Source organism: Pangasianodon hypophthalmus, chromosome 17 (assembly GCF_027358585.1).
Source record: "Pangasianodon hypophthalmus isolate fPanHyp1 chromosome 17, fPanHyp1.pri, whole genome shotgun sequence".
In the NCBI taxonomy this organism is placed as follows: Eukaryota; Metazoa; Chordata; class Actinopteri; order Siluriformes; family Pangasiidae; genus Pangasianodon; species Pangasianodon hypophthalmus.
The window spans coordinates 15,592,514-15,613,528 of record NC_069726.1 but is presented as its reverse complement, the minus strand read 5'-3'; the positions used below and the strand labels follow the sequence as shown (position 1 = coordinate 15,613,528).

Genomic DNA, 21,015 nt, shown 5'->3' with positions numbered 1-21,015 from the left:
AGATTTCATTACCTTCCTCAGACAGGCCTTATGAAAAATGCATGCATTAGTAGCTTGTGTTCTCTCTTAGCACAGCCATACTGGCAAGAACAATGAGTAAATTCCAGAAGAGCTGAACTATTTAAGAGCCACTCAGTAGGTCAAAAGGGAAAAAAAACACACTCTTAGCAACGCCGTTGATGTGGATGACAATTTATAAACAAAACTTTAAAATTCTGGACATTTAGACCTCCACTTTCCTGTAGGACCTTCTCTTTTTTCTCTACAGATCTTGTGTTGTTGTCCAGACCGACATCTCAGACATCTCATGTCATATTGCATTGTGTGAAAGTCTGATTGAACAGACAGAAGTTACTCAATGGGTTTTCCCTGGTGTAGCACGAATATAGCCAGCACTGTAGTAATCTGTTTTCTCTGTGATGCATTCTTGCTTTTATTTCAACAAAACAGACACACACTTGTGGCCAACACAGAGATGTGTGTTGTATTTCGCTAGGGACAATTGTGAAATTACACATTGCTTGACAGTGGAAAATGTGCTAGTGATTTCGTATGGTTTTGGTGTGTAAACAATTGTGAAAAACTGTTTAACTTAGCTGTCAGCATTTATAATGTAAATGAACACATGATCCTGACTACTTTTTATTCCTTCCAACAGTGTATATCATCACATATCCTCCTTTCAGTCTGCGGTCTTCCTCCTTATTTTTATCTGCACCTGCTTTTATCTTCCTCTCTCTCGAGTTCCCATTCTGACCTTGTCTGGCCGTTCTGTTCCTCCCTTGCTCCCTCATCCGTCTTCTCTGTCCTTCGCTCATCCCTCTTTCCCCGTGCGGGCTGGCTAGACTAATCGGTATCATCCTGTCTTCTCATCCATCAGGACTCCTCTCATTGTTTTGACGTCTAGTTAATTCTCTGCTCATGATTTATCAAATTCTTATTACCGCTCGCTGAAAGGCTCATTCATTGTGCCGATGTATGGTAATGATAGCCCCGCCGCGGCCAACCAAATCCCCAGCTAAGGCCCATCTTCTCTCCATTCCCTCCTCCCTCCTTCTGCATTATCTATTCTCTCTCTTTCTCTCTCTCTCTCTCTCATGTTGCTTGTTCTTTCTTTCTTCTATGCTTTTCCATTTTGCAGCATTGTATATTGGGATCCCTTTTCTCTGTAATTCATACTGACTTTCTTTTCCTCTTATGACCACATTTAACATAAAGGCCTGGCTGCACCACAAAGATGTCAAACAGTTGCTCTGATTGCTTGGGAGGGAATCTAAAACAATTGACTCTGGTTGAGTTTAATCAGAGAGGAAGGCTGAAAGCAGGGCAGTGGTTCCAAATCAAATAAAGTGGATGAATATGGTGGTTGTTCAACAGTATTGTCTCTGGGGTTGGCTCGATTTCATTAAAGTTTCAAGCACATGAAATAAAATGAATGAAAGGGACAAAGATCAAAAGGTTATTATAGTTTCCATCGTTTCCACATGAGACAAACTATATGATTCCTACTGGTACTCCATTTAGGGCAGTTGAAAGTCTTCAAAAAAATATGTGCCCTCACTTTCAAGCCTTTGTTTTAACTGGTAATTGTAGAAAAGCTAAGGTCAAATTTCCCACATCCTCCCATCGTTCTCACCCTCCTACATCCATTTCCTGTCGGTCGCTCCACAGCCAACCCCATGGGTGCCTTCATAATTTATATGCCTCTAATATTACATTACATTATCTCTGCACATTTGATTCACATGGGTGCTAATATTGAGTGATGGCATGCCATGCTCCATGATGACAAGCGCAATGGGAATCATATGTGAGGTTCATGGGAAATGGGGTCATGTTCCAAATTCAGAGTCTGAAACTTTTGACTCTAAGCATATGTGTCACAAACAGAGAAGATGTGCTTAAGTGGATTGGGAGTCATTTCTATATTGGTATTTTAAGGACATTCTATATTTTATTTCTGCAACATGTGCTTTAATGTTGTTCCAGTTTCTTAATACGAATATGTTTAACCATGCCAGAAATCCTGTAGGCTTGTATTTTAGTGTAGAATTTAAATAAGATATAAAGAACCAGAGCACGAAAATGGTCATCAAATGTTATGTACCACATGAGCTGGAGTCATTGTTGCACATTGTTGCTTTATATGACCTATTTGACTTATTTGTCTGTTAAACATCTGATTTTTTAAAAATTTAGTTACAGTATGGAAATCACAACCCACCATTAGCAAAGTTATATGTGTTACTGAGTTCTTACAGTTATTAACCAGCTTGATTGGTCACTTGACTTGAATGGAATTGAAGCTAAACTCAAAAACAGAAGAGTCTATAAATAATGGACCTGATGTGATATGTCGTAAACATAAAGTTATATGGCTCTAGTAAATAAAATATAAATATAAATATATTCTCATACTCATTTAAATAATGTTCATACAATAAATCTGCACTGAGGGGATGTGTGGAAATTATTTTACAGTCAAAAGGGATATAAACATTTTGAGAACCCATGACCTATGCCATACATTCATATTTCTTTGAACTGTGACTCGTATACTGTATATGAGCCATGAACGAGTATACATCCACGTTGTACTTCTGATTATTCCAAACTTCTAATGAATAATTCTTGGATAAACAATTGCATTCCTGTACCTGTTGATTTAAGCCTGTTAGCCAGAGGCGATGGCATGTAAAAAGCAGTAGGTAAGGCGAGTGAGAGAAAGCGAAAGGAGGTTGAAAAGAATTAAAGAGGGCTGAACGGATTGCCTGCTGAACATGATTGATAGCCTAATATGTAAGACTGAGAGAGAGTGAGAGAGAGACAGAGAGAGGAGAGAGACAGACGGAGAGAGAGAGAGAGAGAGAGAGAGAGAGAGAGAGAGCAAATGATGCAGGTATCAGAGGGCAGCGAGAATCCAGGCCTCGGCTCATGATGGACGTCTCTGTCAAGATGAGAGAAGGAGCGAGAGAGGAGTACAGATGAAGAAAAAGAGGGTGAGATGAAGTGTAAAGCAGGGAGGAGGGGGAGAAGGGAGATGAAGGGCAGAAATCTGAGAGGAGACAAAGAGACAAAGTGTATAGCAGATAAAGAAGGAGGAATGAGAGAGCCTGGGCTGACAGCAGAGTCAGTTCATCTTTACAAATGGCAAATGAGTGGAGAGGGAGTTATTAACAAAGTAAGAGATGGATGAAATGATGAGTGAGGAGGAGGAGGTGGGGGTGATGAATGCCCCCTGCAGCAGATCTGGAATTCAATCATTTCAAAAGAAGAATGGGTCACAGTATCGCAAAACATAGAGTCTCTGTGTGTGTGTGTGTGTGTGTGACCACGGAGAACAAGATAACATACACAATATGTAGGATTTAAGATAATAACACAATAACAATATTATATGTATAAGCAACAGGTTTTTATTTATTTCACAATACGCACAGTATAATAAGTCTTTTTGAAAGGTAACAATATCTACTACAACATACTAAACACAAAAACTGAGTGTATTTCACTAGTAGATCTTATTGTAAAATTTATATACAGTATGTTGCTTCTGTGTTTCTCATTTATATATAACAGTACTAACCACTTTGACAAATAATTTTTGGCATTTATTTTTGTGTAAAACTACTACTACTACTACTACCATTACTACCACTAATAATAATAATAATAATAATAATAATAATACAAAATTAATTATCATAATAAAGCACAAATTCAATATTAATACACTGTAAATGCATTGTAACACATTAATTAATATTTTATGAGTTTTAACAATAATGAAATGAAATAATGAAATGAATCAAACAAATAATGAACATGATTTGATCCATGAATAAAAATAGGTCAACAATATCAAATATGAATTAATTGTCAAAACTTGTAACTGAGGCTAAATGGCAGGTTGCAGTTTTTTAAACCTGGAGGCTTGAGTTCAGTAACATGTCATTTATATATATATATTCAGTAATTATATATATATTCAGTAATTAAGTTGCTGTCCTCTTTCTCCTCTTCTCTTCTCATTACTCAACTCACATATGATGTCCCAGATAGCTCAGGCCATAATAGTCCTCTTTAACTAAGCACCTTGACATGCCTGAAATTCAATATGCATCCATCCCTCACTTCCACCCCAGCTCACCTCCGTCTACTTTCTGTCTTTTTACACACACACACACACACACACACACACACACACACACACACACACAGGCTCATTAAAGCAAGGATTGACCAGTGACACATGATGCATGGTCCTGGAGGCACTGATCCTCTCTCCACAGGAAGGTGTCTGGCCGTGGAGATGTATGAGCGGCGGGCGCACTGGGCATGAGCATCACTCAGGTGCCATGCTAATGGAGAGGCCAGCGCGCACACACACACACAAAGCCGGTGACAGATGGCTTGTCAGGGGTCCGTGTGGTTATTAGATAGCTGCAGTAATGCTTGACCTCCTTTGCTCTGATGCTTGTCCTTCATCCGCCCCTCAGGAACAGAGAAGCCTTAAGGAGACACGGAAGAAAGAGCAACTCTGAGATCCTGCCACGTAAAGCAGTGAAGGTGCTTTGTTAAAATTCACAAATGGCACAGTATATCAGAATATATGACTGTGGCATAATAGTGGTCATGACTCAAAATGTATGAGTTGATAAATGACCTCCTAATACAGACACTTAAACAGTTGTATGGCCTACCTCAAAAGACAAAAAAAATATATCCTATAATAAATTAAATAGCTAAATAATATTGCCAGAGTTTTATTTACAGCAAATGGCATATAGTTCCCTGGCTAATTCCAGGTGACATAAGAGCAGAAAGCAAGCAAAAAGAAAACTTAAGCAGTCAGCTTTTTTTCCCCACAAAAATACAGAACATCTGTTCTTAAAATCAAGGAGACAAGGTGGCACTAATTCACCTACAATTTGTCTGCTTGTCCTACATCACTGTATTAGCTGTTAACAGACAGGTCCAATATGTTGCAACAACCAATTAGCATTAGCTAATCAGTGTCAATATTTAAACTGCCAATATTTAAAGTAAATCTCCAGCCAACTAATTAGTATTACACTGTAGACGTTATTATTAGTGTTAAAGAGCTAAGTGGGAAGATGTTATGCTACAATAATATAACAATATAACAGTATGCTACAACATAAGCTAACTAGCTCCTAGTTAGCTAGCTAACTAAAATACAAAGATACAATTAAACCTGAATATAGAGAGAAACAAATCAGAATTGTATGCATCTATTGCATTGCTCTTTTTTTAGGATAGGCAAAATGTATTTGGACGGGGCTAAAAAGTCAGTGGAATTTACTAAATAGCCCCAAGCATGTGTTTTTGCATTCTGCATTTATGTAACTCCGACACCATGTTACTCCAAATTCATATCGGATGCGTCAGATGTGGCATTGCATTAAAACACTATTAATGGAGCCAAAATGTTTTTCCCCTGAAATCCATGCAAATTGATGCTTGGAATGAATTCTGCACACGACTAATACACTTGTTAAATCATTTATTGAACTATTGATCAGTTAAACTTTAATTAATTCTGGGTTCTCTTTTCATGTCTCTGTGTTCAGTCATGTGGCTCCTAAAATCGAGATCATTGATTGGTTCAAATTATTATATCAGCACAATACACTTAATAACATCTAAGGACACTAGAGGACATCATGACAGAAATGCATCATAGTGCAATAACTGTGTTCAGTATAGACAAACAGTAAGGCAGACTTATAGATGTGTGTGTGTGTGTGTGTGTGTGTGTGTGCATATGCATTGCAGTTTACATGTGTGAGTATGTGTGTGTGAGACATGAGATGTCAGGAGCAGCAGGACAAGCAGGGGTTGGGAGAAGAGGTGCCAAAGAAAGCGAGGAAGCCATCTTTCACTTTCACGTCTTCAGGCTTCGGCCTGCCCCTGCCACCCAGCTGTCACACGGTGAGTTGAGACTGACAGCTCGCCTAAGCCTGGGGATCAGGTGTGCACACGTACATTTACACCCACATGCCTTTGAGATCTTTGGGCGGATAAAAGTAAATGCAGGCTTTGGGAAATAATAGTGTTAATCTCAGATGAAGATACAAAAGAAAGAGTATGTCGAGTGACAACATAATTATCAGACAAGAGTTTCTCATGACTTGTTTTGTAAGCTTGTTGACTTTTCTCACCATTGCTGGTTTTGGAGAAATATAATTACCTTGACATGAGTGTTTAAAGCAATTGTTCAGTTAGTCAGTGTTCACTATTAAAGGTAGGAAAGATAAAAAGAGAGAACTGTTTCATAATACGAGAACAACAAGCTAAGGTTTTTTTAGGGATTATGGATTTTAGATGCACTGAAGAACAAATGTGAAAACATCTTGATAAGCAAAACAGATTATTCCGACCTGATACAAAGCTACAGGGCTGCCAAGGTGACATGGTGGTTATTTAAAAAAAAAAAAAAAAGGTTTGGACACAAATAAGTTTCTCAAGATCTACTTCATGGCCAAGAAATACTTAACTCATGGCAATGATAGTATTTTAAAATGAGTGAGACAGAGAAATCAATTGAATAATGCCATTGTGGCCACAGGAAACTAAGCATGGAGGAGACAACTGATAATAATACACTTTACTTCCATGTTAAAATCTTGGCAATGCAACATGCATACTATTAGCTTGCCTCGCCTTAAGCAAATGCATGATGTTCCCACCACATATTAAGTCCTGGGCTCAAGTTACCAAATGATTATGTTCATTTAGGCTACGTTCACATTACAAGCTTCTTTGCGCAGTTTCTATTTTTTCTGGCTTAAATTGGATCTGTTTATCATGACGGTTCACATTCATAACTGCAAGTGACCCACATTTGTCTTTAATCTTTAATTTGCTTGAATTGATTCCCCAAATATTGTGTAAATAACTCATTTCCCTATCCTTCCACTGAACAGATTCACCACTGGCCTCCATTGTTGTTTTGCCATGCTTCTGACGCTGTATAATAACGACAACAGTGATATGCACGTGTGCATTAAGAAAAAGCCCCATGAATTTTGATCTAATCATTCTCATTCACATTCAAAGGCCACATATTGGATATGTATGTGATCTAGGACCACATACGAAAGTGGCTCGGTTCTGATTTGAAAAAAAAAATCTGAAAAAAAATCAGATCTGTGGTAAATTGGTGGAATGTTGGATTTGTGTCAACCTGGTAATGTGAAAGTAACATGACAACTTAAGTTTGAAGTCTGCAATTTTTGCACACTTCTTTCTTAAATTGCTGCTAAAACACCACAAACAAAATACTGTATTGACCACCTGCATTTTTGCTGCTAATTAGTATTTACATTTACAACATTTCTTTTTAGAACTGTGTGCTGGTCAGTACTGCACTGTCCTTTACTGTGCCTATTGTCCTGTTTAGTAATTATTGTACTGTCTTGCGCTTTTGCACGTTTGCACACATGCACTTTATGTAGTTCTGTGTATGTCTTTGTCATCTTATTTAGTTCTATCTAGTCTCATGTAGTTCTGTGTTGTTTTATGTAGCACCATGGTCCTGGAAGAATGTTGTTTCATTTCTCTGTGTACTGTACCAGCTGTATATGGTTGAAATGACAATAAACTCACTTGAACTTGAACATGAAATATTAACTTGTGGCCTCAATATATTAAGTCATGGCTATGCTGTATTTAAAAAAAATAATCAACATGTTACTTCAGAGGCTCTGTACAAAACAAATTAATGGAAAGATCTGGACAGCAGAGTAATATCCAAAACCTGTATGAACCTTTTTGTTTTAAAAGTCCTTAACAACTTTCCTCATTTCTGTTCCCTGGTCTGGTAACGAGCAAGGGAGCTCTTTTGTGCTGATCAGTGGAAGGGGGGAGAGTGTTAGAGATGGAGATTGAGTGAGAAAGGTGTCACTGTGAGAGGAAATTCAGGGCAGAGTGTGCCTGACAGCTGAGTACTATTAATCACAAAGTCACCTGGGAGCAAGACAGACAGGGGGAGCGAAAGAGAACAGAGAGCGAGAGAGAGCAAGGTGAGCATGAAAAAAATGATCTCTCCTTTGTAGGAAAAAGACGGGTTCACAGTCTTATTCCAAACCACACCGAGGCATTGATTTAACACACATTTCTCATATGTGCCTCGTGCGCACACACTTACTTTCGGAGAGGTTGAGCAAGAGACGGGAATGATGGATCACTGACAGTGGCTGGTCAGTGGCTGACCTCTCTATTCCTGACTGTCTGTCACAAAGTGTAATCTGTGTCTCAAAATTCCTGTGTGTGGGAAAAGGGAGTGTGCGTGTACATTTCCACATGCACAGAGAAACTTTCAGTGCCTGAAAGGGTAGCATTTATGGTCACACACTTGTGGCAGGCTGGTCTTGACCCGTGTGGTTAAAAGTCTGCAGGCAATTTGAAAGAGAGCACTGTATCATTATGGCCTTCCAATAAATCCATTACATGCCCCACTTTAGAAACAGAGCATGTACACTAAACTGTGCAGACACTTTGATTTGCCTCTCACCATAAACCAGAGCTATTGCTTTGAACAACCCAGATGTCATGAAGCAGTTACTCAGCCTCCAGCGTCTAATCATAAAACTGAACTCGGCTCAATTACAAACGTAGTTGTGATTCGTTTTATGAGGAGTGAAGATGACATCAGGCCCAACCCTCAGGTTTATTGCCTACAATGTTTAAACCTTTACAACATGATGCCGTGAGATGTCGAGAGTGGTGCAGAATCCTCTGTGTGTACTCAAGTTAAATTACTGTTACTTAAATAATACTGAATTAGAAGTAAAAGGAGTACAAATGAGTACTTAGTAAGAATACTAATTTATGCACAAAGCAGTAGTGATGATGGTCATGAGATTAAAACCATTTTAATGAAAATAAACAGAGTCGAACCTTGTTAACATTGTACTATATTATACAGTATGACTCCTGTCTGTGAAATTCTGCTTGCTAGCTACGTCACAAGGCTATTGTTAGCTGTTAGCCTTATAATAGACACTAGCACAGTATACTGCAATAGACATTCCTAAGATTATTGTCCATGGTTTTGAGGAACAGGAACATTATATAGCTATGTTTGATTGTTGAACCAACATGATCTCACACCTTGTAACAATTCACATGATTATATTCCTTGGAATTCCTTGTGTTCCTTCCTTGCTTGTTCAAATTTGTATGACTTTTATTTCATGAGATCAGGTTCCACTTACCATAATGGAGCAATGCTTGAATGGTGAAAGAACTGAGTCACAATGTGATTTCAGTGTGATCTCACAGATAAATGAGTGGGGAAACATGCACTTAACCAATTTTAGCCCACTTAACCAGTCTTAACCCATCTCATGTGACATTTTTACAAGGTTCCTTAGTGGACAGTGGCTTAATTTTGCTGTCATATGAGTAACAGGGGTGATGTTTTTTTAGCATAGAATTAGCAAACTAGCATCCATTATATAGCATGAGGACATTGAGGACATTCTAATGATTTTCTCAAAATTAAATTGAATCCATTATTAAAATTTATAATTCACTTTCAGTCTATAATTTGGGTTGTTACATGGTTGTATGTTAATATCACAATGGCACTGAAGGAAAGAAAAAAAAGAATGAGAGAACTTACTTTTCTTCTTCCCAAAATCTTTAGGAAATTCGGATGATGTAACTTCCTGTTGAATGAATTTTTCAGGTAACATGGTTTCAATGTTTCAAACAAGAAATGTTAAATGATTCACACATTAATGCAAAAATAATATGATTTTTTAAGCATGTTAATAATTATATTTCAAAGTAAAGTGTAGTCTATCTACATGGATGTAGAGTATTATTATTAGTGTTTTAAAGTTATTTTTCTGCATATAGGTTGTTGTGAAGGACATGTTTAAAATGTCTTTTACTTTTACACACATACACTCACTGGCCACTTTAATAGAAACACCTGTACACCTGCTCATTCGTCCAATTATCTAATCAGCCAATCATGTGGTAGCAGCTCAATGCATAAAATCATGCAACTACAGGTCTTTAGCTTCAGTTATGGTTAATCAAACCTTATATGCCTTATAAGCCTTATATGGTTCGGAATAGGAAAAAAAAAATGGAGTGTTGAATGTTGGATAAAGACCAGTTTTGGTGAGCCTGTGCCCATTTTAGCCTCAGATTTGTGTTTTTGGCTGAAAGAAATGAAACACAAATTGGTCTTCTGCTGTTGTAGTTCTCAGAACTTCAATTCAATTCAATTCATTTTTATTTGTATAGCGCTTTTTACAAAGGTCATTGTCTCAAAGCAGCTTTACACAAACAAAAGTAAAGTGAAGTGTGTGTGTGTGCCGTCTCTGATGAGCAAGCAGGGCGACGGTGGCAAGGAAAAACTCCCTGAGATGGTGATAGGAAGAAACCTTGAGAGGAACCAGGCTCAACAGAGAACCCATCCTCAAATGGGTTTACACTGTAGTGTGCGTGTGTGTGAGCACAATGTGTGTTGGTGTAGTCCATGGAATACAGCTGAAGCGTTTTCGTGGCAGTATGAAGCATTGCCGGTGGACAGGTCCAGAGTGAAGGTGGGGGGAGGTCTGGATTACCAGCAGCTCAGGAGTGTAGCTCGGGTGTAGCTCAAAACTTCTGTTCTGAGTTGCTTTTCTGCACACCACGGTTTTAAGAGTAGTTATCTGAGTTACTGTATGCTTCATATCATCTTGAACTAGTTGTTTCGGCCCACAGAAGTGCTGCTCACTGGATGATTTTTGTTTTTCGAACCATGCTGCGTAAACTCTAGAGACTGTTGTATCCCAGCAGATGAGCATGATATTTTGCATTGTGCTCCTGCCACATGATTGGCATACAGGTGTTCCTATTAAAGTGGTAAGTGTACAGGTGTTCCTATTAAAGTGTGGAGTGTATTTGTAAATGTAGTATCAGTAGGACACAAGCGTGTTTTTCACAAATGTGTCCCACTGTGGAATGTCCAAACTGTGGAATCACTCAAATGTTACTTAAAATGGGTAAAAGGTAGCATGTTATACTGTACACACTAGTTCAGTGTACATATACACCATACTCTTGGTGTTCATTAGAACTGACAGTTACGTTAAGTAAGAAAAGTGCAATTTAACTGCAAAAATAAAGTCAGACCATTTTTAACTTGATATTGTGGGTGGTCTACATGTGTGCGAGTGTATGTGCGAATATGTGTATGCATGAGTGCATCGGAACAGCTTAAGTTAATTTTAACATTAACTCTACATTACAGTTGATTCAGGCGTATTATTTCAACTGTCATCGCTGCAATATTTTCCTTTCCGCAGCCCTCAGCTGTACAAACGTGGACCTGCGAAGAGAGCAGAGCTCACTGAAAAGCCCTTCCAACACATAATAACGGGTTTAGTTTCTCCTTCTCCTCGCCTTCATTAATTTCATCTGTGTGTCAGCGGACCACACTCATATTCCGACCGCCTAATGGAAGAATAAGCATCTCAATGGCAGAAAGACAAGAAAAACTAAACACAGAGGATATTAAAGGTCATTGTAATTATGTAATCCCATCCTTTGGAGTTCAGCTTCTGACAAGCACATAAATCACGAGATGATTTTGTTGTAAAAGCAAAACCGCAGCCTCTGTGATCAGAGGGCGAATCTGGAAGGAAGTGATGAGTAGGATAATCCTGTCAAATAAATACGGCGCTATGTGAAAGAAGTGCTTTAAAAGTGAAATATGTCTAGATAATAATCTGGACACGCACACGCATATGCACCTTTCTTTCATTATAAGAAAGCAGGGCAATCAATGTCCATATCTGTAAGTGGAGAATGATGAGGTTACATGGTGAAGCCAATTGTACCATGTCACTGTAATGAGGTTTGTAGCCTCTGAGTCCAGGACACACACACACACACATCCACAGTGAGCGTGAGTGTGGCTGTTATCATGTGGAGATGCCAGTGAAGCGTGGGACAGCGTGACGGCCTTGTGACTGTCCCTTTGCCGCACTCTGCACACATTAGCCCCAATGACAACTAGCACTGATTTATGACTCCAATTCTCCTCAACACACACTCACTCTCTTTCTGTGCGTATGTACTCCCTAGAGTGATTGATTATCCTGTCTGTTCTGTCTGTGATATTTTTGAAATGTAATCTCTCTCTGTAACCTAAACCCCACTGTCCTCTCTCTCTCTCTCTCTCTCTCTCTCTCTCTGTCTCTCTTTTATCCTCCTCCCTCCTTCAGTTCCCAATTCCTTACATCTTCTCCCAGAATGAAATGTGAGTGTACTGGAGATGGAGGAAACAGAGAGCTGCTCACCGCAGACTCTATTCGTACTGTATCGTCAACAAAGAAGCAAGAGAGGAAAAAATATTAATCTAGCCTTGTATGATTAATTCATAAGGAAAATTACAAGCACATGAGCCGTTGAAATTAATTTTTCATTACTTAATCACTATAATATTCCCTCAACATGAGAGTAGCCCTTCATCATTATGTGTGTCAAGAAGAAGCATGGCTGCATGAAATGAGGAGCAGGAAGTGCTTTAAAAGAAGATGAATGATCGAGCATAGAGGAATCATTAGCCTTGTCGCCCCCACCCCCCCACCCCCCCTACAGAGCCTCATGCTGACGCACTTCAAGACTTGGCTAAGCGCTATCTCTCTATCTCTCTTTCTTGTTTTATTCTTTTTTTCTCTCTCTCCAGTGCCACTGATGATGAATGGAAGGCCAGCGATGCAGTGGGAGCTTGCAGCACTTAGAATAATGCCTGTTTAAGCACACTCCTCAATTACACCATGACTCTGCCCTACACAAAGGAGACAGTGGAGAAGTGGGTGTGCTCAGTGCTGCTAGGGATATTGCAGACTGCACCACTATATGTTGATGCCATGTGTATCCACTCATCTTGGACAACAAGTCTGTTAACCCCTTAAAGTTATATCCTAAAGCTGATTAGCCAGTACAATGTGTTAGTATGATTATCCAGTACAATGAGGCCTATTTAATAACTACATTTAAGCTAAACAGGAGCAGCGTTTCACGAAAGTGAGGATTGTATGTCTGGACCCACCAACAAGTCCTGGAAGCTTATAGGGTTATGGGGGTTCAGAACACTTAGAACTAGTTTAGCCATTTGCTGGTACTAGAGCTAGTGTTCATTCAATGACTCAGGTACCAGTTTAAGAGACAAAGCATGACTTAATCAGATTACACACAAAATAAAGTACAGTACACTGTACATGTTTAATTTTAAAATTAAATAAAATTAATTTTAGCCATGTATTTCGAGTGTGGAGCCACTCAGGGAAGCCTAGCATTAACCCTAGAATTAGCATTACCAATGCAGTTCATTGCAATGTATTGCAAATGACAGTAAAACAGTTGCAATATTTAATTTCTGTTATTTTTTTAAATATAGCTCCCCTCATATTCTCCGCCTCTTTGGTTATGCCAATTCCCACCTACTAGCTAACTCTCCCCTGTCATACAATAGCTACCAAAAACATGCTTCTTCCAAGGCACATGAAGCCATCTTTTCAAACTGCTGTTCATGCTGCATCATAGGGCAATGGAACATACTCAGAGGAAGGCACTATCTGCCCTCTTCCTCATACATGAGCTCACAGGTTCCCACAATTGGCTAGTGTCATTGTTTTCAATGTTATAGTGTCAATATCATTCTCAAGACTCCCGGCCACGGATGGCTATGGCATCATCGGGAGTCAAACTTCAGATCGCCCAACAATAGCGCAAATGATTCTCTGTTGACCCCTACTTTTTAGAATATGTTGTAAAATGTTATCATTTGCATTTTATTTAATGCTCATTAAAGTAACATGAATTGTTCAAGTTGTTGTCCTGGTGAAAAAAATTATGCTGCCTAATTATTGTTAGGTTAATCATCAATAGAATATCAACATGGGATCCTCAAACTAAAGTGCTAGAAGTTATTGGTGAAAAAAAAAACAAGTAAAATGAATTATAGCAACCATGAATCAGTAGTCTGAGAAGGAAATAACTGTTGTACAGACAATTGCAATACATAGGAGCTACAGTACATTGCTAATACTAATGCTAAAACTCAGAATAAGGAGTTAAAAGCGTTACGCATCTCTCGTTCTGACATGAGCGATTTGACATTGACATTGATTTGACATTGGCTGGTGAAATACATTCATAAAGCCAGAAGTACTTCAAACTTCAGAATCCTTCATGGTTATTATTTTAATGCTGTGCATTAGGAAACTCCCACGCCTTATTAAAACACAGTTTGGCTCTCAAAGTGGTAGAAATGTGAGCCAGTTCTTACCAAGGCTGACTGGTTCCCTGCACTGCTACCATGTCTGTGGTGCTGATTTCCACTCATTAAATAAAAACTCATTTTATCCACATAGTACATCATCACTCATTTGTCTGAGAGCTAGAAGTGATTTGTTGCCATTTTCCAAAATGTTGCACCATCTTTTCATGAAAGATTGTTGGCTTAATCTATTTATTTTAGTGGGAAATCTTATTGTTGTGCCATCAACCTTTTGAATTTGTGAAAAAAAGCCAGTGCAATGAGGTTAAGTAGGAGACTGCACATATATATAGCCAATATGGATCAGCCATTAAATCTCCTGACCTCCATTATGTCTCTGCAGTGTCTAGAGCTAAGTTATCAGACTGCACTCAGACGCATTCATTCAGTATCCAGTATTTCTGCCACCGCTCCTCCATATGCAGTAGGCCACTCATTAAATCAAGGGCCATTATTTCAGCTTTTATAGGAAAATCACTACCGGCAATTTGCTCACGCTCATAAAAAGCTAGTTCCAGGTAGTGCTTGTAGGAGTTCAGTCACGCGCCAGGCCGTGCTTCATGGCTCGCTGTAAACTGTGGGCACAGCGACAGGAGCAATAACTTCTTTAGCCACACACTTATTTAGGGGAAGAGATCTGGCCTTGAAATAGAGCCATGTCCGCTCAGAGTGACAAAGGACAAACAGTGTGAGACTCCATTTATGCATGTGGGAAATGTTGGAAAGGCCTGTAAATGTATGAAGCTTGTGGTAATAATCACAGGCTCTAATGAACTGGCAGTGTGTTCCTATTTTACTTGCCTTTTATTGCTTTTGTCTTTTTCCTTGTATTTACTACATCCAGATGTATCTAGAGGTTGTATCTATAGCCTCTGACTGCAAACTATAATGTCAGACTTCTGCCCAAAATGGATCTTTGTTCAAACAGGGCTTTGGCCAACCTTGGGCTTCTGCCCAACCAGGGGCTACTTCCCAAAATAGGGCTTTCTCCAACAAGGGCTTTGGCCAAAACAGAGCTTCTGTCCTACCAGGAGGTTTGGTTGATATGGGGCTTCAGCCCAACTAGGGGTTTTGTCCAACCAGGGGCTTCTTTCAAACCTAGGGCTTTGTCCAGCAGGGCCACTGGCCAACCCAGGGCTTCTGCCCTACCAGGAGCTTTGGTTGATATGGGCATTCTGCCCAACCTGGGGCTTTGGCTGATATGAGGGTTTTTTGCCCAACCTGGGGCTTTGGCTGACATGGGTTTTTTTTGCCTACCCAGGAGTTTCTGTCCAAGATCAGCTTTTGTTAACTTATTGTTTTACACTGACTGTAATCAACAAATAGTTGCATGCACAACCCCAAAGCCACTAGACCTGAGGAGAAGAAGCTGACTAGATAGCTATATCTAATTGTCTGGATAGGAAGAAAAAAGTCCCCCCCCACACTCCCCCCCAACTTCACATACACTTTCCAAACAAACCCAGGCTGGCAGCTTTATTGATAGGGTAATCTAAGACTGATTAATGACCCGATAATCAAGCGTAACCTGCTATAAATCAAGGGCTGATCAATAAGGCCTGTGCAACCCAGCTACACCGAGATCATTACCATGTCACTGTATATCTTCCATTAGCAACCAGTAAAGAGAGGGTGGTGGGGGGGGGAGTCATCCTGTTTCAGTGTGTGATGGTTAGGAGCGATAAAGCTTCCTTGAGCATGGAGGAGCCGACAGAAAAAAAGAGGAGAGAAGAGATAACACTGTTTTAGACAGGTGGAAAGAAGTCAGCTTTATGTTGTTGTTAAGTGCTGCAATGTGATGCTTATTTGCAAGGATAATGCTATTAAAAAAACAACACAGTGGTAATGCGATTTAAACTGTCTATACAAGGATATGTGTAATGTTATTAAAACCAACCACACAGATTATTTACAAGGCAGTAACACAATGCCACTATCTGTATCTGTATTTGGATTTAAACCTGAAGTGGGTGTGGCATGAACCAGAAGGTTTTCTTTCTTTCTTTCTTTCTTTCTTTCTTTCTTCTTTATTAAAAATGAAAATTCCCCCAAGAACACTGGAAAACACTGGAAAAACCCAGACATAGAAATGCCAGCACTGTCAACATGGTGTGTGATTTCTGCTCTGGCAGTTCCTCAACCTCAGCTACATCTTTGAGTTAATAATTGGTCTCAACTACAGATGTGTGCTGTACTTTTTTTTATAATACCACTCACACAGTTATTAGTATTTTATTCGCACATGCCTGTAATATTTTCTAACACGTTTATGTGGTTCTTTTTCCCAATATTAGAAAAACTAGTAGCCTAGTTTAAACCACTGCGATCCTGACCATTGGGAGTTACTGGCAGTAAGGAATAATGAAGTAATACTTTACGTTCATGTCAGTGAACATAGTCTTTGTTTGCCCTGTGAGCTTCATATCTGACCACTCACTTGACAGTAGTAGTAAAAACCTCCCATTTGCGTGACTTTTTTTGGGATTGCAGACATCACTAGTCTCAACCAGATGCCCTGTTAACATTTATGGCAAGCTTTCTAAAAAAACATTCTCTGTTCATTCCGAATTCATATTCAGTTACTACTTGAGATGGCACCAATCCAATACCCAGTATCAGTATCAGGCTGATATCAGCAATAAATGGTGGCTCGGATATCAGAGACAACATATCGGATACCAGATCCTGTAACAAATAGCAAAGATTGGTATCGAATTTGGAAAATGAATTTATTTTTAGACCTGGAAATGTTTACATATAAACAGTTTTTTTTTACTTTTTACTTTTCTTTATACTTAGAATGGATTTTATTATATTTATACTTTATTTAAACAATATCACACAATTTAGCTGTAGGTAATCACAGCCCTGCTGATACTCAATACAAAAGCACAATTGTGAGTTTGATATTGCTTTTATTCAACAACTCTACAAACAAGAAATTGATATTGACATTGTAACTGACATTTCAGACACAGTAAGGCCAAATATTTTGTTTAATTTTGTTCCATCAGTGAAAATAATTCCCAAAGAGGTCACAGCAGGATAGAGCATTAGCATTAGCCTGTACTAAATGAAGTAATGGTTTCAGTGTAATGAACTATTGCTAGAACTGAAATTTTTCTTTAGCAAAACACAGAGAAGCAGAGTATTCCAAATTCCAATCAAGTTAGTGGACTGGAATTAGCTGTTGTATATACTCTATTTCATATATATAATATATGAAATTTTATATATAATATTTTATATATATAATGTAAGTGATTTTTTGTATGAAAGAACTGTGAAATAAAAAAAATTGAAAGTGTAGTAGTTTTTAAAGAAAATATCATTGGATGGGTATCAGTATAGGCTAATACTCAAGGTTTCAGTACCAGTATCAGAATCGGAAAAGAAAAAGTGGTATTGTGCTCTCTGTAACTACTACTCTTTCCCCAGGCCTCTCATACTTATGTGATTTGTGCAAATGTGTGTCTTCATGTCCATGAATAATTGGACAAATTCAGGCATCTGTCCTCTACTATTTTTGGTCAGTCCTGCTCTTGCACACTCCCTCTGTTCCCTCTTTTCCTCCCTCTCCTTCTTCACCATCCCTCTCCTTATAAATGGTTTTCTAATGTGCGTCAGTGGTGATTCACAGTGGAATACAGCCTAAAACATTCATTTTTCTCTCCTTGCATATACCCCCACCCCCTAACCTTTTCCTTACCATGTCTTCTCATTTGTCTTCTCTTTCTTTCCTGCTTGCGGCGGCTTTTTCTCATTGCTCCCATGAAATTCTGCTGACGAAGATGCAAACCCACCTAAGATGGAATCCAATTCAGAGGGAGTCAAAATGAAATGAATCCCCAAGTAAATCAGGGAGGCTATATTGAGCATCAGCCAAGGATTCTACCTATCCAGTCCTGACTGCATTAAATCTACTACACAAGGACTCTATATAGGGCTCTGCATAGCCCTTTATGACTTTAGCTAGGTTCAGTTTCAGTTGTCATCCTCAGGAGTGACAACTTCTTATAAAGAATACAAATATGTTTTTGGTGTTGTGTCATACCAATTTAACGACGAGTACAACCAATTTTGCATTTTAGTTCATGACCACTACTGCCTAATGAATAAAACATTTAATCAAAACTCATTAAAGATTTACTTCTGTCGTAGTAAACAGTGATTAACGGGTCCGAGACAAGAGAAGGTGAGTGTAGGTTTTCTGTCTCTGTGGAAAACCCTGGACTCTATCTGTTCTTCATTATTAGTCGACATCTCTCTGGCTGTAAGACTGCTATAGTGGCTGAGTGCAGTTTTAACACAGAGTGACTGTGAGCACTGAGGAAGATTAAACAGCAGCACAAAGAGACAGACAGTAAGAGAGAAAAATGGACACGAGGTAAATGAAATGAACTGGAAGAGAGACAGAATTGGCCATTATACATGAAAGGAAGTCAGAAATGAAGAGAAAAGAGTATGAGTGAAAGAGAATGAGGACATTTGTTGAGCTTTTCACTATAAGTTGGGAGTGAACAGCCCACTTTGTTTTGTTGCTTATACAATACTATATATGATAGGATGTATATGCGACACATGCTTACACATTTACAACCTACACTCTAGGAGTTTTTTATTATGGCATCTTCCAAATTTTGGAACAGTGTAGAGTGGGCTGCGGTAACAAAACAAAAATTTACACTGTTGTACACTATTGTCTATTCAGGAAGAATGGGCATATCTTACGCTAGGGATGCTGGGGAACTGGGACCATATCTCCATGACATTTGGATATGGATATTTTTGAATTTTGTCCCGACCACCCCAACACCAAGTGTTATCTGTCAAAAAATCTTATCTATAATACTGTAGTTTGCAGCAGAAACTGATGAAAACGCTTTCTAGAAATGTCATTGTAGCCCTGTTCTCATGGTGGCATCTGTAATAAACTGTCTTCTGTATGATAAAAAGCACTCTAAAGATCTGTCATGCAGTAAAAAAAAATCTATTGTGGATTCAAACATTAGTTAAAGCGAAGTGTATCTTTTCCATCAGACACACTTGACAGAGACATGTGTCACGTTCATTGTAAATGAATTTGGTTTCTAATTTATCACGCAAGAGATTTTTTCTACCCTGCCATCATTACTGTCCCCAGCACCTGCTCACTATCCGTATTTTTGGAAAAATGTTTACTCTACATACTCAAATTCTCTTCATATTCTGAAATTGTGGAAACTTGGACGTGGTGGAGGTGATAGACTGCTGGAAGAGTTTCCCAAACAAAAAACAAAGCCCAATCACCAAGACATGATTGCTCAGTGGTATCTGGCTGCATGCCCACAGACCAATGTTCTGAAGCAGCAGGCTGGACAGAAGAAGCCCCCGTTTGGCCGAAGGCATTCCTTGATTGGGAAGATAATTGCTCGTCCAAAATAAAAGCACAGTATTGTGCAACTTATCAAATATTAGCTAGCTAACACACTGAAATACTGATTTGGGCAAAAGTATTTATCTTCTGACCAACATGGTTTTGCCCAACTAGGGGCTTTTGCCCATCATGGGGCTTCTACCAGTCATGGGGCTTGGTCTGATTGTTTCCCAGTACCATAGCCTAGTTCTAGCATCAGGGTATATGCTGTAATTTTATGTAATGTAATCAATAAATCAGTATTATTTCATGTTGATTGAATAGCCTGCCTGTGTATGTATTTAACAAACAGGTCATCTACAGTATAATTGTTAGTGTGCATGTGAAACCTAAACTCTTCCTACTCTTCCATATGTGTTTGTGAGTTTGGGAGCAATGGAGTGCTAAAAACAGATAAATATGATTAGAAATTTGCACAATTTGAGTTTTGTTCTATTCTGTGCTTGGATATGTGAAGTATGTGAGGTTAACATTTGTACTGTGTAAACCTCACCACAATTTTAATCCTGGTAACAGCTGTGCCCACGAGGCTGTACATGTAGAAATCATCATAAGCAGTTTAATAGCCAATAAAACGGCAAAGCATGATACAAAACAAATGTCTTTCATTTAATCATTATTTACTTATCAATATTTCTTTACTGTAACAAACTGACATGTACTAATTGTATCACAATTACCATGCCATACACAGACGCAAAATCCCACAACATAGTTTGCTAGCAACCAAACAGGTTCACTGGACTGGATTTGTCTTTACAATATGTCTTATCCCAACAAAAATATCACTTCTAATCTGCACTTGTGTCTAGTTTATAATCACAGTTTATCAAGACCAGCTGTTTCCCCCCCAAAACCCACACTAGACTTGACACTTAGACCCAGATGGGACTATTTTTATAACACAGTTTATGTGGCATGTTCCAAAGTTAGAGCTTATGGCTGTTTTGCCATGTCTGAATGAAACTTTAGTAAAGATTGTCTTTTTTTAATCATACATCTAACCACAGCCCAAAATATTGCGCAATTGCTGCATTTCAGTGGGGAACGTGGGGCTTTGTTTAAACAAGCTTTACACACATATAAAGTATATTTCTGATCTGATACCCCCATCGCAGTTACTATAACTGCCCCGTAGCCTGTCTGTGACCCATACATACAGACAGAGTTTGGGGAGGAACCGCACTGGGTATAGAGCTGTGGGTTAGCAAGAGAAAGAAACTCAGATTCCTCAGCTGTCCAGACATCCATCAGTGTAATGAGAAGACTTTGTGTGTGTGTGTGT

The 21,015-nt window shown here is 38.8% G+C and overlaps 1 long non-coding RNA gene across 1 annotated transcript in view; it reads right to left on the bottom strand.

Annotated features, from left to right (window-relative positions):
- Positions 1-4,180: 4,180 nt before the first annotated feature.
- LOC128320978 (uncharacterized) overlaps positions 4,181-21,015 on the bottom strand; it is a 34,109-nt gene continuing 17,274 nt past the window's right edge. The window contains exon 2 of the long non-coding RNA XR_008304569.1: positions 4,181-4,511. This is a non-coding gene — a long non-coding RNA (uncharacterized LOC128320978). The remainder of the gene's footprint in view (positions 4,512-21,015) is intronic.